Source organism: Crocodylus porosus, unplaced genomic scaffold, assembly GCF_001723895.1.
Source record: "Crocodylus porosus isolate Cpor-Errol unplaced genomic scaffold, CroPor_comp1, whole genome shotgun sequence".
Taxonomy (NCBI): Eukaryota; Metazoa; Chordata; order Crocodylia; family Crocodylidae; genus Crocodylus; species Crocodylus porosus.
The window spans coordinates 7,464,783-7,480,450 of NW_017728936.1; positions in this window are offsets into that span (position 1 = coordinate 7,464,783).

The following is a 15,668-nucleotide window of genomic DNA, read 5'->3' on the forward strand; positions in this document are numbered from 1 at the left end:
TTCCAATCTATCACCACCTCAGCCAAGGTGTCATTCTGCTGGGAACAAAACTGCTCCCAGGCCTTGGATGACTCCAGCTGGGCAGTAAAGTTTGGGTAATAAAACAATCTGTTAATTTTATGGTTGGAGAAGATACATGGGGTACAAAAGAATAAAAGCTCTTGGAAGGGAACCAGACCTCTTTGACAGAGGGACAGATTTGCACATGTGATGCCCCAAAAGCCAAGATGCTGCAGCCTGCATTGTGATTGCCCCAAGACTAGTGGGGAATGCCTGCGCTGTAGCCACTGTCATCACCTCCTAGGCAGACAAGCCTAAATTAGCTTCACACCAGCTAGGTCAGGTGGCAAAGGTAGTGACAGCAAAGACCCATGGGCCTGAGTTGGAAAGGAAGTATGCTGAATCCCTAGTGGGCTAGTGCAGCCCATGCTGACACAAGTATAGCTTTGGTTTCACTGCCCCTTGGTACCCATGCTAGCTACTTTAGAGCTCAATCAGGTACACGTTCACATGCTGCAGTATGTACAAACACCTCTGAGAAGGCATCCAAGCACATCTGGAGAAGGCTAAGCTGAGCAGCAAGAGACTGGCCTGCATTGGGATTTCAACCACCAGCATGTTCCAGAGTGCACAGCTTCCCATCAAGCTGCACAGGTAACAGCCATGTCTACAGCAGGGTTCGCACTGAGGGGTGAAAAGCCTATCTGGACAAACCTACAATGATGCATGTTACTCTGATGCTGAAGTCAGACAGTAAGGGTGTGGAGAGGGTGCTCGGTGGAGGCCGGTGAAGACTTGAGATCACAGGATGGGATGTCACTGGTGTCAGCACTGACTACATACACTGGAGCATGGGGGAGAAGGGGGAGCCAGATTGCATTTAACCAGATATGGGTGGAGGAAACCTGCTGCACCCTTCGAACTGGCTGGCAACTTAACCACATGGGAGGGCTGATGGGCAGCAGAGAGGCAAGAGGTAGTGCATACACAAGCAACATCTAGAGGAACCAGGCTGTCTGCAGGGAGGGAGATGAAGAAACTGTGACGCAGGAGTGAAGTATTAGCATATGGAGGACACATGCATAAGACCTGGGTTAAACCTGTAAAGATCAGATAGATTTAGGCCACATCTAGATTTAGGCAGAGTATATGGTATAGTCAGGAGGGACATTGAACAAATTTATGCTGGTGTAACTTTTATTGGTTTTGCCTATTGATGTTGCACTGGTGTCCTAAGAAGACAGCCAGCCACCTCTTGTGCTAGCTGTCTACAGTGTTGTACTACTCAGTAGCAGGGGAGGCAGGTTTGCCTTGAGCAAATGGCTACTTCAGAATAAGCTGTAGATAGACCTGCTCACACATGTAACTTACACTGGTGTAGTTTTACCCCTGATTTGTCCTGGAGTAATTCTTCCCCAGATTCAAGTAAATTGCACAAATATTCACTGCTCCTTGTTCACACCAGTATAAAGGACAACTAACTGGTGTCCTTAGACATGTGCATGGGATGTGGGAATAAGGATAAATATGAATGTAGCAGGTGGAAGAATCACGTCTATCTGGAGTGTATGGAAGACTCAGGACTGTATGGAAGAATGGGTCTGATTATGGCAAGAGAAACAGACTGTGTGTACAAAGGAACTATATCAGGATAGAGGAATTTAGTACTACTTGCTCACACTGGTTGTAGGCTGAGCACTGAACAAGATACAGCCCTGGCCCCAAGAAGCTGGCTAACTAAACTGTGCCATGTCCCCACAGACATCTAGGGAAGCCACATTCCTGTGTAGGGCTCCCCGTGCCATGGGCTCCCCAAAATATTCAACAGCATCATCTGGATGGACATGAATTGGAGTGAGAATCTGGCCAGTTGGGACAATGAAACAAATCCCAAAAAGCCTCATCATGATTAAAGATGAAGATAAATGGCTAACAGATAATTAATGATCTGGCCATTCATTTAAACAGTCACCAATCATCCTTTTGGAAAGGATCTTGGGATTTTTTTATTTTTTTGGTGGATCCTCAGCCTGTTGAAAGTGCTGGCTCTGGTTGCAAATTGTCTCTCTCCTCCTTCTGGAGTGCACAGATTATTGCTGGTGCCTTTTCCTATCACTTGTTCCCTGCTTTCTCCTCCCAGTCATGCTACTTTTCAGGACCTTTTCAATAGAGTAGACAAAGCACTCACCCCTAGCAGAGGAGGGCTGGGACTGCCCTTTCCTCTTGATTGTTCACAGCAGCTACTGAGCTGTCTGTTTAAGCCCCTGATAAGCTGGCTTGTACTTTTCTCCCATTTCTGACTGGGTCATCAGGCATGGAGTTCTTGGCTATGGCCAACTCCTGATGAGCTGGGAGAGAGGAGGGGAGGGGGGCAGGAAAGCAGGGAGTGTGGGAGATGAAGCATCAGACCTTTCCTTTAAATATTTCAGCAAAGAGCTATCCGTTTTCCTAATATTGAAGGATCTGTGTGCTGCAGACCACAGTATGTCCAGGTAAATTCACCCTGCACTGCTGCAAAGCTGGGGAGCTAGCACAAGACCCCCGATCCAGTAGCTCAACAAATGCAGCGCTGACACATGAGTTCAAGTATATGTTTTCTTATTTTTAGGTAAGAGGATGGAAGAAGCAAATGGATAGTTGGACACAGAGAAAAATCCCCATTGCAGACTCACCTGCAAGGAGAAGATCAAGGACGAACTAGCTGCGATAGAGGCATCTAAGCCAGAGAGGTCAAACTGGAAATGTGTATCCAAGTGCCTTTGCCGCTCAGGTACTGGAGGCGTGAGGGTCCTTATCTCTGGATCCCCAGCTGGTACCTACCATTGAGTTAAACCTCAGTTCACCAGGTGCTGATTCCCTGCCCAAATCTTATAAAGGTGGACGTTACAGTTTTCAAAAGTCTTTAGACTCAGTTGTGCCCACATAAGTACCTCAAAGCCCATGCAATTCTTTGAGCACGTAGCTGGAAATCTCAGGGGGAAAGGTTTTCATATTTTACAGTAATATTTGATTCTGGTCCAACTGCTTCTGGCCCATCTCCGAATGATCTTGGCCCATCCCTTTCATGCAGCCATTTGTCCAGCTAAGTTATCCTGCTCTTGAACAAGTCTGAGGCCTCTGTCTGCAGCTAGGCAGGCTTCCTTTACTTCTTTTAACATTCTTATCTGCCTTCTGTTGTCCTTAATGCAGGATTAATGGATGCAATGTTTTGCAGTTGGTTTATGTAAATTACTGGCAGCAGACAACAGTCATAATATACTTTGATGCAATGAAATGCAGTTTGTAGTGAAATCTATTATAGTTCAAATATAAATTAATTATAATCCCTTCTGCTGTAGTGAACCTTCATGTATAATTAACATTTACTATAGGGGAAAGAGAAAAGGAAAAAAATCCCCATCTGAGTGTTTCAGCATTGGTAATAACTTCCACTTCCCAAATGGCTCCCTTAGGAAGGTATATTGTAGCACACCTGCCCTCCTGCACAACTCCAGCTGCAGCTGTCCCTAAGTTAGAGCCAACAGGCCTTGACTCAGCCTGGAGAGAACAGGAATGATTTCAGCCCAGCACCACTGTGGTACCAACTGGAGTCAGTAATCATCTGTGACCACTAATGCAAGGCCAGGAATTGAGGAGTTCCTGGGTAGTGAGAGTAGAGTCAGCTTGTTATCAGTCAGCCTGTGAGCTATAGAGCCAGGGAGCACCATTAGGTTTTCTGTGTCTGATAGCCTTCATGGACAATCCCATCTGTATCCAACACAGCTGAGCCTTGTTTCTTTTTCTGCCATTTGAGGGAATGTAAGAGCACTTAAAAGTTAATCATATAAGGTCTTCTAGGTTTCCTGTGTTCCCTCTTCCCAGTAGAAGAGACCCAACTTAGAATGCACTGAAATTGGTGGAAAGATGCTAACTGGCTTTAGTGGGAAGGGGTAAGGCCCTGGCAACTAACTCTTAGATGACCCGAGGAAACTGCAGACAATGCCAGAGTCACCTCCAAACCACAGATTACCAAGGTCAGGACATTGCCTTTACCATTATTAGGCCACCAAAGCTTTTCTTTCAGGGATAAGACATCTCATAGCATATCCTCTGGTTCCCAAGGGAAGCAAAGCATGGATTCCTTCCCCTTCACTGCCCCTTGAATTAAGGGACTTGCAAGCCACAGTGCTGCCCTTGAAACAAGCAAATGCTCCTCTACATACAAAAGAAGATGCAAACGACTGGCCTCCTGGCCAAGTAGGAAGCTTTGCACAAAGCATCCTTTGCCCCAAAACAGTACCCCTCTCTTGGAACTTGAAGGTTGTTACACATGCAGCAAAACTGACAGGTTGTATTCAGCAGCTGCAATAACCATGTGGTTTACAGACACTTTCCTTAATCTGGACAATGGAACAGCAGCACACTGGATAGGCTGGGAGGGCTTGCTGTCACGGCAGCACAAGATGGGAAGACCAGCCCTTGCACTGTGGATGGATGTTATAGGAAGCTAGGACCAGGGTGTGGGGAGAGGGAAAGGGTAAGCTTAAATTGTAGGGAAAGGTTGCATGTTTGTGATGGGGAAGGGTGATGGTCATTCAGGTGCGTGGACACGTGGGAGTGCAGGCATGCAGTGGGGATGTTGTGGTGGAAATGTGTATGATGAAGTGGCAATGATATGTTTTGGACTGTCAAGCGAGCCACAGTGGCCGTAGGACAGTTTTGGTAGAAGTAATGTGATTTATCTATTACACGCAGAGACACGCACACACACACAAGAAATATATACTTTTGCAAATAAAAATAAAATTTAAAAAGGTGTCTAGTAGTTAAGTGTCCAGACAACTGATGATCTGGTTCCTTCTGTCCTTGGCCAGAAGTTTGCATCCACTTGGGACTATCCAGTTGGGGAGCTAAGGGTGGGGAATGAATATTTAGAAGGAAGGTGCCTTCTCCTGATCTCTAATGAGAGCCAATTGCTGCTGATAAATTTTACATAATAGCTTCTTTTTTTTTTGCTTGTTCTGCAAATTATGCAGAAAAAATTGCCTATTAGAGGAAAACTGGGGCATTTTTCAAAACTCAGTGTAACCTATTTAGCTGGTTAGGTCAGATGCAGGGTGGAATCCAAAATCTTTTTATTAGTTTTCTGCAGGGAGCAGCAGTTTGCTTTGCTGATGCGACATCTTACTTCAGAGACCCAGCGAGAAATGATTTCGGAACCACATCAAAGCGGCTAGGTACCAGAGGGGCTGGATTAGTTCCTCTGCTGATGCATAGTCTCGCAATGCAGCATACTTCTCTCTCGCCTTTGCATTGTGCTCCTGGCTAGCTGGCATCTCTAAAATCCTTGATAAAGGGGCTACAACACGTTTTCAACACAAAAGGAACCAAGACTGACAGCCTCAGAGTGTCCTTTCAGCCAAAGATGCAGACAGAAGTAATAGATTAGCTCCTTGCATCACTCTAACTTTCTGCCCTAACCCTGTCGGTAGCTATTCCCCCGTGTTTACCCAGAATTAACAGGTTGTGGGGTCAGGAATCTCTCCAGCTAGGAACAGAACTAAGGCCATGCAACTCTTTTCACTCAGTTTTCTTTTTTCCCTAATTTGGCCAACTTAGAGATAATGATGAAGAGGTGAAAAGATCCACTGCCCAGCTCTTCCACTCAGAGGTATTTTTTCAAAAGAAAAACAAAAGTCTCTCCTTTGAAGCCCAACTGCATAACCAACCCCAAATCCTCCCTATTTTGGACATGTACCCCTGTTCTTTGCATACTGGACCTGTACCTCCTCCACCTACCTGTATTCACTCCCTGGGGCCGTACGCTTGCCTGTCCATCACATCCTGTTACCTGCCTTCTCACCCTTCCTCATGCCAATCTATATTTTGCATAGTCACTCCACCTGCTGTGACAAAACTCTTAATGCCTACCCCCAATAACAACCTTCAGGTTGGAACACAAGATGATTTGAAGGATGATACTAGGGAGCTCAATTTTACTGGACAATTTCACAATAGCTCTGAGCACAAAATGTATCTCATGGCTGCAAACGCAGCACTGTGCACAGGGCACTTCAAATAAAGATCCAGCTTGTTGCAGTACAGATGGAGTCCTTTTATTCTTGCAAAGAGCACTGCACATGAAACAGTCTCTGCACACTTACCAAGACTACAAAGAGCAGAGCTCACATCTTACTGGTGCCCAGTCTGATTACAGTAGCTGATTAATTCCCTTTGCCAGAAGCTTATTCTCTCCTCTCCATCACTCTACCATTTCCATTACATGATGTCTTTTTTGAAGTAAATGAATGCTCTGAACTGCAGGCCGAGTGTCTGTTATTCATGACATAATACTCTTCACCAAAGCCACTAGGAAGCTGACAGCAAGAGACCTATGGGTTTCACTGGCTGTAGCCTGGATGAAGAAAGCCTGGTTGCATCTCAGCCACATATGGGGAGGTACGTGAACTCAGCACTGCCTGCCCATTTCACTTACAGATATGTTGCATGTTTTCTACAGCAGCTGGTGTCACCATCATATGTTGCATGTTACAGTCATGAGAAATGGCCAGCTCAGAGATGGCTCCAAACTAGGTGTTGGAGGAATCTTAGGGTATGGACATTTGGACAAATTACCAAGTCATAGCAGGAGGTTAGGGCTTCACTGTGCATCACCTGCCACTTGGTATTTGTTGATGCAGGCCTTTAGCCTGTGGTAAGGAAAAGCTGGCCTGCAGTAGCTTCACTCTTAAGAAAGAGGAGAAGTTACTGTGGTTTAGCTTTGACTTTTCATGGGGTAAGAGCATGCACAAGGGCAGTTACGGTAGGGTGGTAAAACCCTGATCCCCTCTTCCATTGAAGTCAACACAGCCCTTTCCCTAAACTGGTTCATTTCCTTCTAATGCCCCAAGTTTCCTCTCTTCTCCCCCGGTTCCATGAAGCCAGGTCTCAGCTTCCCACCTGTTAAGATGGCAGAAACCACAAGCCTTCTCCAGTGACCCTGTAGTCCTTACCAGCTAGGCCTCCTGGCCCATGACTATTCAGACACAACTACTAGAGAGATCTATGACTGATAGTGCTCTACAAGCCCTCCTCTACCACTTTTAACTTCACTGTGCCTAGGATGGCTTCAACACCCTTCTCCTGAACAAACACACAGCCTCCTACAGAACTTCTACCCTCCTCATCTCCATCCATCCCTGCAGTACATAGAGACATATGAGCTTGCAAACATCTCTAATCTATTAGAAGGTATCCAGGTTATAGCTGTATTGGTCTAGAGGAAAAGGCAATCAGGCCTCATAATAGAGATTATAACTTTTATTAGACCAACAAGATTTTTCCAACAAAAATTCTTTAAATTACTTTAATTTAATTGCAAGGTTTCGGGCACAAACACCCTTCATCAAGCAGGAAGCAACTGTGACCACCTGAAACCTAAGATCCTGCTCCTGGCTTTGTTTCAAGGTAATCTGTATCATCACAGATCCTCACAGGAGGTGAGAGGCTTCATACCAGCTATGAACTGAATGCCCAGAAGAGTTTTCCATCTATTGACTCCTCTGTGAAATCCTATAAAATATGAACTTTCATTTCTACCCAGGAGAACTTGTGCAATCTTTTCTCTGATGCCTGATGGAGGGTGTTTGTGCCTGAAAGCTTGCAATTAAAGACTTTTTTTCAAAAATCTTTTTGGTCTAATGAAAGATATTATCTCTACTATGAGTCCTGATTTGCCTTTAACCTATTAGAAGTCTTCTCTGCTTGTAGTCTTCTTCCCAGCACAGACTTACTGCCCACCCCTACGAATAGGCCTGTGCACATATATACATGCACGTACTTCAACAGATTATGAATGACTCCTCTATTTACTGAAGGCATGACTTAAGGACTGATTTATTTGCTTTTGATACAGACCTTGGGGGTTTTATTTGCTGCACGGGGTACGCTCTTAAACTCAGCATGTCTTTTCCTCCCACTCTCTCCCTGGGTGCCTGAGTGCTATGGAAACAATTTCTAGTGTCTTAGCTAATAATAGATGGCATCTTGCAGCCAATACAATGCTTTTGACATAAGGGGGCCCTTGCTTAGCCCTCAAAAACTGAGAAAGCACTAGTATCCAAAACCTTGCTTACCCCTAACTGCAACCCACAGTGAAGAGGTGCAGAAACCAACGGAAGAAATCTGTAAAGATATCCAGCTCCAACCAATCTGCTGTAATGGCTACTATGTCCTTAAGTGGTCACTGGCCGCACTCAGAACACAAAAAAGTAAAGTGTATCTCAGCCTGCAGCACAACAAAACCAAACTCTCTTTCAGCATGAATAAGGATACAGGAAGTGCAACCATCAGGTCTAGCAATGTCAAATCCTACCCTTTAGACATCACATTGATGGGTGAGCATTAGGGACATATATTTCTTTTGATTCAGGCCAGTGCCCAGTGCTCTGAGGTGACGGCTGTGTCACAGAATCTTATCTCTTCACACCTTCAAACACTACTTAAAAAAACCTCCCATACTGGCCCTGGGAGAAAATGTTTTTTTTATAAGAACTATATAATTTTTTCAGCGTATTCTTTACTCATTGGACAATGCCAGTTTGATGATGTGCTGTTAAATTTTGCCAAATTTGATCTGAATCTGCAAATAGTTTTGGTCAAAATCAGTAAGAACTCCCATGTTATAAGTAGGAATGTCCCACAAACTAGGAACTCGTTGCCCCTACTACATATTGGAGGGACAACTCTAGAACAATGATACGATCATAGGAAAGTAGGACTGGAAGGAACCTCACAAGGTCATCTAGTTCAGCCCCCTGCTCAAGGCAGGATCATCCCTGACTAAACCACCCAGCCAAGCATCTGTCCAACCTGCTTTTGAAAGTTTCCCAGCATGGATAATTCACAGTTCCTCCCAGTTTCCAGCCTAAATTTCCCTTGCTGCTGCTTGAAGCCATTATTCCTAGTCCTGTCCCCTACAGCCACAGAAAAAAGCCCATCTCCATCCATCTCCATCCTCTCTTCAGGTCTTTGAAGACTGTTATCAAATTCCCTCTCAGCCCTCTCTTCTTCATGGTAAATAAACCTAGTTCTTTCAGACTTTTCTCTTACATCTTGCCCCCCAGGCCTCTAATCATTTTTGCTGACCTGCACTAGACTCTTTCCAAACTGTCCACATCTTTTTTGAAGTGTGGGACCCAAAACTGGACACAGTACTCCAGGTGAGGCTTCACTGGCATTGAATATACTGGAAGAAACATTTCCCTTGATTTTCAAGTGACATTCCTGTTAATACAAGCCAAAGCTGTTGGCTTTTTATGCAACAAGAACACGCTGTTGGCTTATATTCAGTTTATGGTCCACCCTAACCCCCAGGTTCCTCTCTGCAGTATTGCAACCAAGCCAGTCGTGCCCCAGTCTGTCTGTATGCGTGCAGTTATTCCATCCCAAGCGCAGGACTTTCCATTGTCCTTGTTGAATATTATCTGGTTGAGTGTGGACCATTTCTCCAGTCAGTCTATTCAGGTCATTCTTGATCCTAGCCTTGCCCTTTAGAGGGTCCACGATTCCAACCAGCTTGTGTCATCCACAAATTTGCTTAGCGTGCACTCAATCCTATCATCCAAATCATTAAGGTGTTGAACAATACCAGACTCAGGACAGACCCCCAGGGAATCCTAACCAGACACTGAGCTATTGAGGACTACTCGCGGAGTACAATGATCCAACCAATTACATAGCCACTTTATAGTACTTTTTTCTAGTCTCCGTTATCTTACGTTGTCAATGCAGTTCTCATGGGAGACTTTCAAAAGCTTTGCTAAAGTCAAGGTACGTCCACTGCTCTCCCCTTAGCCACAACACTTGTCACTTTATCATAGGTAGAAATCAGATTGATCAGGCATTAACATCAGAGCCAGAAGCCACTTGTACTGATAAGAGCCATGAGAGAGTGAACAAGATGCCAGATGTATGTCACTTCTTGCATTAGATATACCTAGAACTGATCCACAAAAACAAAACACCAGTACTTAATAAACAGCTGCGCTCAGGAATCATTTACAGGAGTGAGACAACTCCTGGTGAGTTTTATTTAAAATGGATTTAAACATTTTAAAACTTTACAGGTTTCTATCTAGCCTTTCATTTTCTCTCTCTTCCCTTTAAAAAAAACACAACAACAATAACACAAGCTACTCTAATTTCTCAGAAGTATCAGGGGGTCAGCATCCAAGGTCCAGATATAGCATTCAGATGAGTGGATTATTGCATTTTCCAAAACACTTAGCATTTTATTGCTGGTAGCTAACTGCATTCAGAGAACATCTGCTTTCACTTCTCAGTGCAATCTAGTCTCTAACTGCAGCTTTAACTTCTTAAGGAGCCCAAAGAGCCAGTCCATAGAGCTGCCTCTTGACCTACTTTCATCAAAGAATTTTCCCATCTTCCTCTCCCTTATTTTTTTCTGGCTTTAATCCATTTTGTCACCATTTACCTTCTCTGTCTAAACTGTTCCTAGAATCAGTTGCTACTTTGTCTCATAATTATCTATGACTGAGAAAACAGAATGAGTCAGACTGAACTGCTTATTATTTTAAGCATCAGGTTTGCCATGACTTTGTATCATGCATGAATCCACAGTTTCAAATCCAGATGCTGGCAATTTAGCCCTTCATTATTCTGAAGTGACTACAATGGGTTGTGTAGCTGACTCTTTACCAGGGTTCAGATAAGGTCTCAAAAATGGGGAGCCTTGTCTACGTTCGCGCACCAACAATGTAATCCCTATCCATTGCACTAGTCTGAGATAAATGCTGGCCTGGAGCTATAGTATATTAAATAAGACTCCTCTTCACCTTTCCAAAACTGTTTCTACAAGGGTGTATCCTATGACAAAATCTCCTTGCCTCTATCGCCAAGCTAGATGCTGGCTGGCAGCATTTCACTGGCTGGCTGTTATATGCAAAATGCCTTACCGTCCTTGCCCTATATCCCTGGTAATATTCTTGGCCACATCCGGATGAGTGTGGACATGCAGTATGTGGCACCGCAGACCCATCTGCAGCACCATACACCGCATATGCAGGTGTTCCCTGTGCTGCTATCTTGTAGTATGGGGGGTGTTGACTCTGGAGACTCTGGGGTCATAAAACCTACACCAAACAAAAGCGGGTGGCGCATGTGGCAGCAGCATACACCACCCAAAACTGGAGTCTGGCTAACTGGGAGCCAACCTGGCTGCAGGCCAGGCTCCCAGCTGCCGGAGTGCCATGTCTGCCGCTCACCGAGGCCCCAAGGACCTCAGGTAAGGCTGGCCCCAGCCTCCTTTACCACACCTGGGGTAACCTGCCATGCGCCAGAGCTCACATGGCATGGGCATTCCCTGGGGGCAAGGTGGCTGGGAAACAAAGGTTCACACTCGTCTGGACGTGACCCTTGAGTGTAAACTAGCATGCAAAACGGGAAGCTGGGAGCCACCTCAAAGAGCAGGTAAGGGCTCCTTTACAGTTAAAGTTATGGACCATTTTTCCCCTGGGATTCAAACCTGTTGAGGTCATTGATAAAGCCCACAGTGATTTCCACAGGCTTTAGAGCAAGCCCTCTCTAATTTAGTTATTATTTGAATGATTTATCCATGCAGGCATGTGCCTTTAGATTATTACATGTGGTCTCTTTTGAGAGGAGCAATAAGACACTTATGCTATTCTCCAAAGCTATGTATATAGCAAAATCTGAGGCAATGTTAGGCTCAAACAGGCTGATCCTAAAAACAACAACTCGCACAACTCAGCAAAGTACTCTCTATACTGGCAACCTGTAGCATCAAGCTGGGTCCCTTCTTTGCAGTTCAGCGGTAATTGCAATTAAATGGAAGGTTTGTAATGAAAGCAAACACCGTAATGGAGTTAATTTTAGCAAACCACTAATGAGCAATATACTAGTCTCCTCTTTTTTACCCTTATGGCTAACCTCCTAATGTTCTTTCTCTTGCTTTATTGAAATCATTAACAACTTACCCGCTGTCCTCCTTTTGGAAAATGCATTTCTTCCAGACTCCACTCCACAGGGATCTGAAAGAGCTTTTCCAATCAACAGTTCATTGAATGAAATCTCCAGAAATGTGATGTTGTCCTTTCCATCCTGAGATGACCTTGAGCTATTTAAAACCAGATGGATTTCAATGCTATCATCCCACCACTCTTCTATGATCCCATCTCTCCATATAGGCCAGGGAGGCTTTGCAGAACATGGTGGAGCTGGTCTGCTAAATGATGTGGTGCAATTTTTAAAAGAGTGCAGGGAAAAGACAATGTAGCCTAATGGCTTGCGCAAAGAGGTGGGTTGGGAGCGTCATTCTTGGGCTTTGGTCAGATGGGGTACATCTGCACAAGACACCAACTGCATAGTAGGGCTGTGTGAAGCTTCAGTCCCTGATTTGATTCGGCAGAGATTCGGCAGCTGAATCTCCAAATCCGAATCGCATCAGAGGACCCTTTAATCTTTCCGAATCGAATTGGAACCCTCCAAATCGATCTGGACAGATTCAGACATAGACGCAGCTTTAAATGTTTTTTCTACATACCTTGAGGCGGCAGCGTGGCTCGTGATCACTGCAGTGCTGGGGCGCATGGAGCATCTCACAGGAGCACAGGGGGGCTCCCCATCATGCTCGGCAACAGACCTGGAAGTGGACCAGAAGCACTTCCAGTTCACTTCTGGGTTTGCTGCCAAGCACATTGGGGGGGGTGGGAACCTCTGCTGTCTTGTGGGATGCTTCATGTGCCCCAGCGCTGCAGCAATCATGAGCCACGCTGCTACCTCGAGACATGTAGAAAAAACATTTAAAGCTGTGTCTATGTCTGAATCACTGATTCTCCGAATCAGCACCAAATCATCAGATTCAGATTCGGCCAAATCAAATCAGGGATTTTTTTATGTAAGAAGACCTATGAGGAAATGCTTTGATTCACAAATTGTGTCTTCTTATCACTCTCTGTAAGGGTTCCTCACTGCACCATCCACTTCTCATTGCCACTGCTTTGCTATTCTGCTTCCTTTAAGTGCTCCAGCAAACCTGGATGGGGTGCTCAGTAGCCTATCAAGGGGCACAGCAAAGAAGGACTGAAGTGAATTGGGATGACTGGCATTCACGTAGGGTTTGTTCACCGGCATAGATCACTTTTGACCCTGATTCAGGCCGACTCCAAATCCAAAATGAATAGGGCTACTATGTAGTAGCCTAATAACATTGAGCAGTAGTGTGCTGGACAAAACCCGTGCTAGCATGCTACTGCGCAGTAGTATTAAGCTACTGCACAGTTAACATCACTAAAAAGTCATGTGCCAGCACTACTACGCAGTAGCCCCAGTTCCTGCCCGTTGATTTAGTACTTGGTTATGCAGGTACTAAAATTCATGCGCAGTAACTTACTATGGCATATTAATGAACGTGTAGATGCACCCACTATGTTCCAATGCCACTAAGTGACCCTAAGCAAATGACTTAACCACTCTGTGGCTTAAATTCCCCAGTCTTATTTATCTGGCTTCTACCAGGATTGTGATGCCTGATTATATAGCCTGCAAAATGTTTTAAAACCATTGAATAAAGGGTGCTTTGAAAGAGTAACAATTGCTGGCCAGCAGAAGAGGAGAGACAACATTTTATGTTGTCTCCCTTTTCCTTGATCATATTTGGCGCATATGTAACACTTCCCTTCATGAATCTTATGGTGCATTTTTGAAACAAAGGAAATTAAGTGACTTCTCCAAAGTTCCCTGTGAAGTCAGTGCCAGAGACCGAACTCAGCACAGCTTTTGTATTCCAGCCCTAAGCTCTAACTTCTACTAGGAGCTTCCTTTGTGCTCTAAAAAGAAATAATCAAGAAAAACAGAAGAAACTAATTAGGGTGCTGTGAGAAAAGGGAGCAATAGCACTGCTTTCTTTGCAATGAACGGATGAAGATGGGTACAACCGAGCTAAACCTCACCTAATGCTTTCCCAAAGGGACCTTTGTAAGCATTGAGTGATCAGGTTAGTATCAAATTCTGCTTCAGTGTAGCTTCAACTCTGGGGCACAGAAGGGTAAGAAGATGAAGGGCTCTTTTTTTTTTTCTCTTTCTTTCTTTCTTTTTTTACCTGCAGCAATATGTTTCTGCCCATTTGAAGCTTTTGGAGGTCAAGGCTATTTCTCCCAGAATCTATGTTTACCTTGTCTCAAGGTTTCATAACTTGAAGCTGCATGAGATGTTACAAATTCTTCACTTTTGACCACTGCACATTCTTCAGTAGTTCAGACTTAAAAAGGACACTTATGGCTGCTTGAATGTCTATAAACTGTAAGTGTACAGAGAGACAAAGATCAGCAGATGCCACGGAGACCAAAATGACACTAGCAAGCGATCTGCACTTCTTACAATTTCTAAGATGGTCTGAAAGGGCAGGAATAGGATTTTTTTTATGTAAGAGACCTATGAGGAAATCCTCATCGCTGTCTGCAAGGGTTCCTCACTGAACCATCCACTTCTCATTGCCACTGCTTTGCTATTCTGCTCCCTTTAAGTGCTCCAGCAAAACTGTATGGGGTGCTCAGTAACCCACCAAGGGACACAGCAAAGAAGGACTGAAGTGAATTGGGATGACTGGCATTCATGTAGGGTTTGTTCACTGGCATAGATCAAGAATGAGACACATGAGAACAGCTGAGCTAAAGGAGCTGAACTGCAGAAGCAAGACAGGATGAACATTCATTTGTTGAGCAGCAAATGCGTTCAAATAGCACTGCAGGTCTGAATTGGGGTGCAGAGTTTTATGGAGATCCGGGATGCAACAATTCAACATTGCAGTACAGATAAAGACTTAGAGTAGCAGCTGGTACTTCAGGCCTAGAAAGAAGTGTTTTGTCACAGCTCTTAAAAGTACACGTGCATTCCCTGTGAGGACTAATCAGGTACTACTGACTATATTTTCCAAGCGCTAAGCCCATCCACAGCCTACAGCCCACATCAAATATTGCAAGTAAAAGCCATCAACCCCTGTGTCAGTGACATCAGAAGAACTTCTAAGCGCTAGCCCACTGCAAGGTCATTCTTCTAGTTTAACTCTGTTCCTCTGACGTGCAGGTCATGAGGGCACATGGGCAGTTAGAAAAGCTCCTTCCAGTAATGATCCTGTGTCTTCTCTGTATGATGGATCACAGGAGGAGGCAGCATTGAAAGCAAGGGAAAAGGGCCGAACAAAAAGAAGCCCTCCCCGCAACATCTTCCCTGGCTGAGCAGTGATCTGCTTTGCCCCTAGAAACACAAAGCCAGCTTGCTTAATGGAAATGGCTCATGATCTCTCACTGGGGAAAATTTGTTAGGGCAGAGACCTCCTAAATGCTCAGTTACTTCAGCCTTTGCCTATCAGAATGACAATTAGCAGAGGAACGGACTTTGCTCATTGAACACCACAACCCTCCAGATGGTCAGAGCTTTTAGAGTGCTTAAGAATGATACTCAAATACAGAGGGCAATGGCAGAGGGGTATCCTAAAACAAAGGGGCACTTTGCCTTGAAGAGTTTTTCCAGTTGGCACCGAGTTGCATTGCTCAGGGTCTGTATACTGTTGAACATGATGAATACTGATGTAACAACATATGAAAAACTTTTGGGTAATAACCGTGCTACTATTGATGGAAATGGAGTGC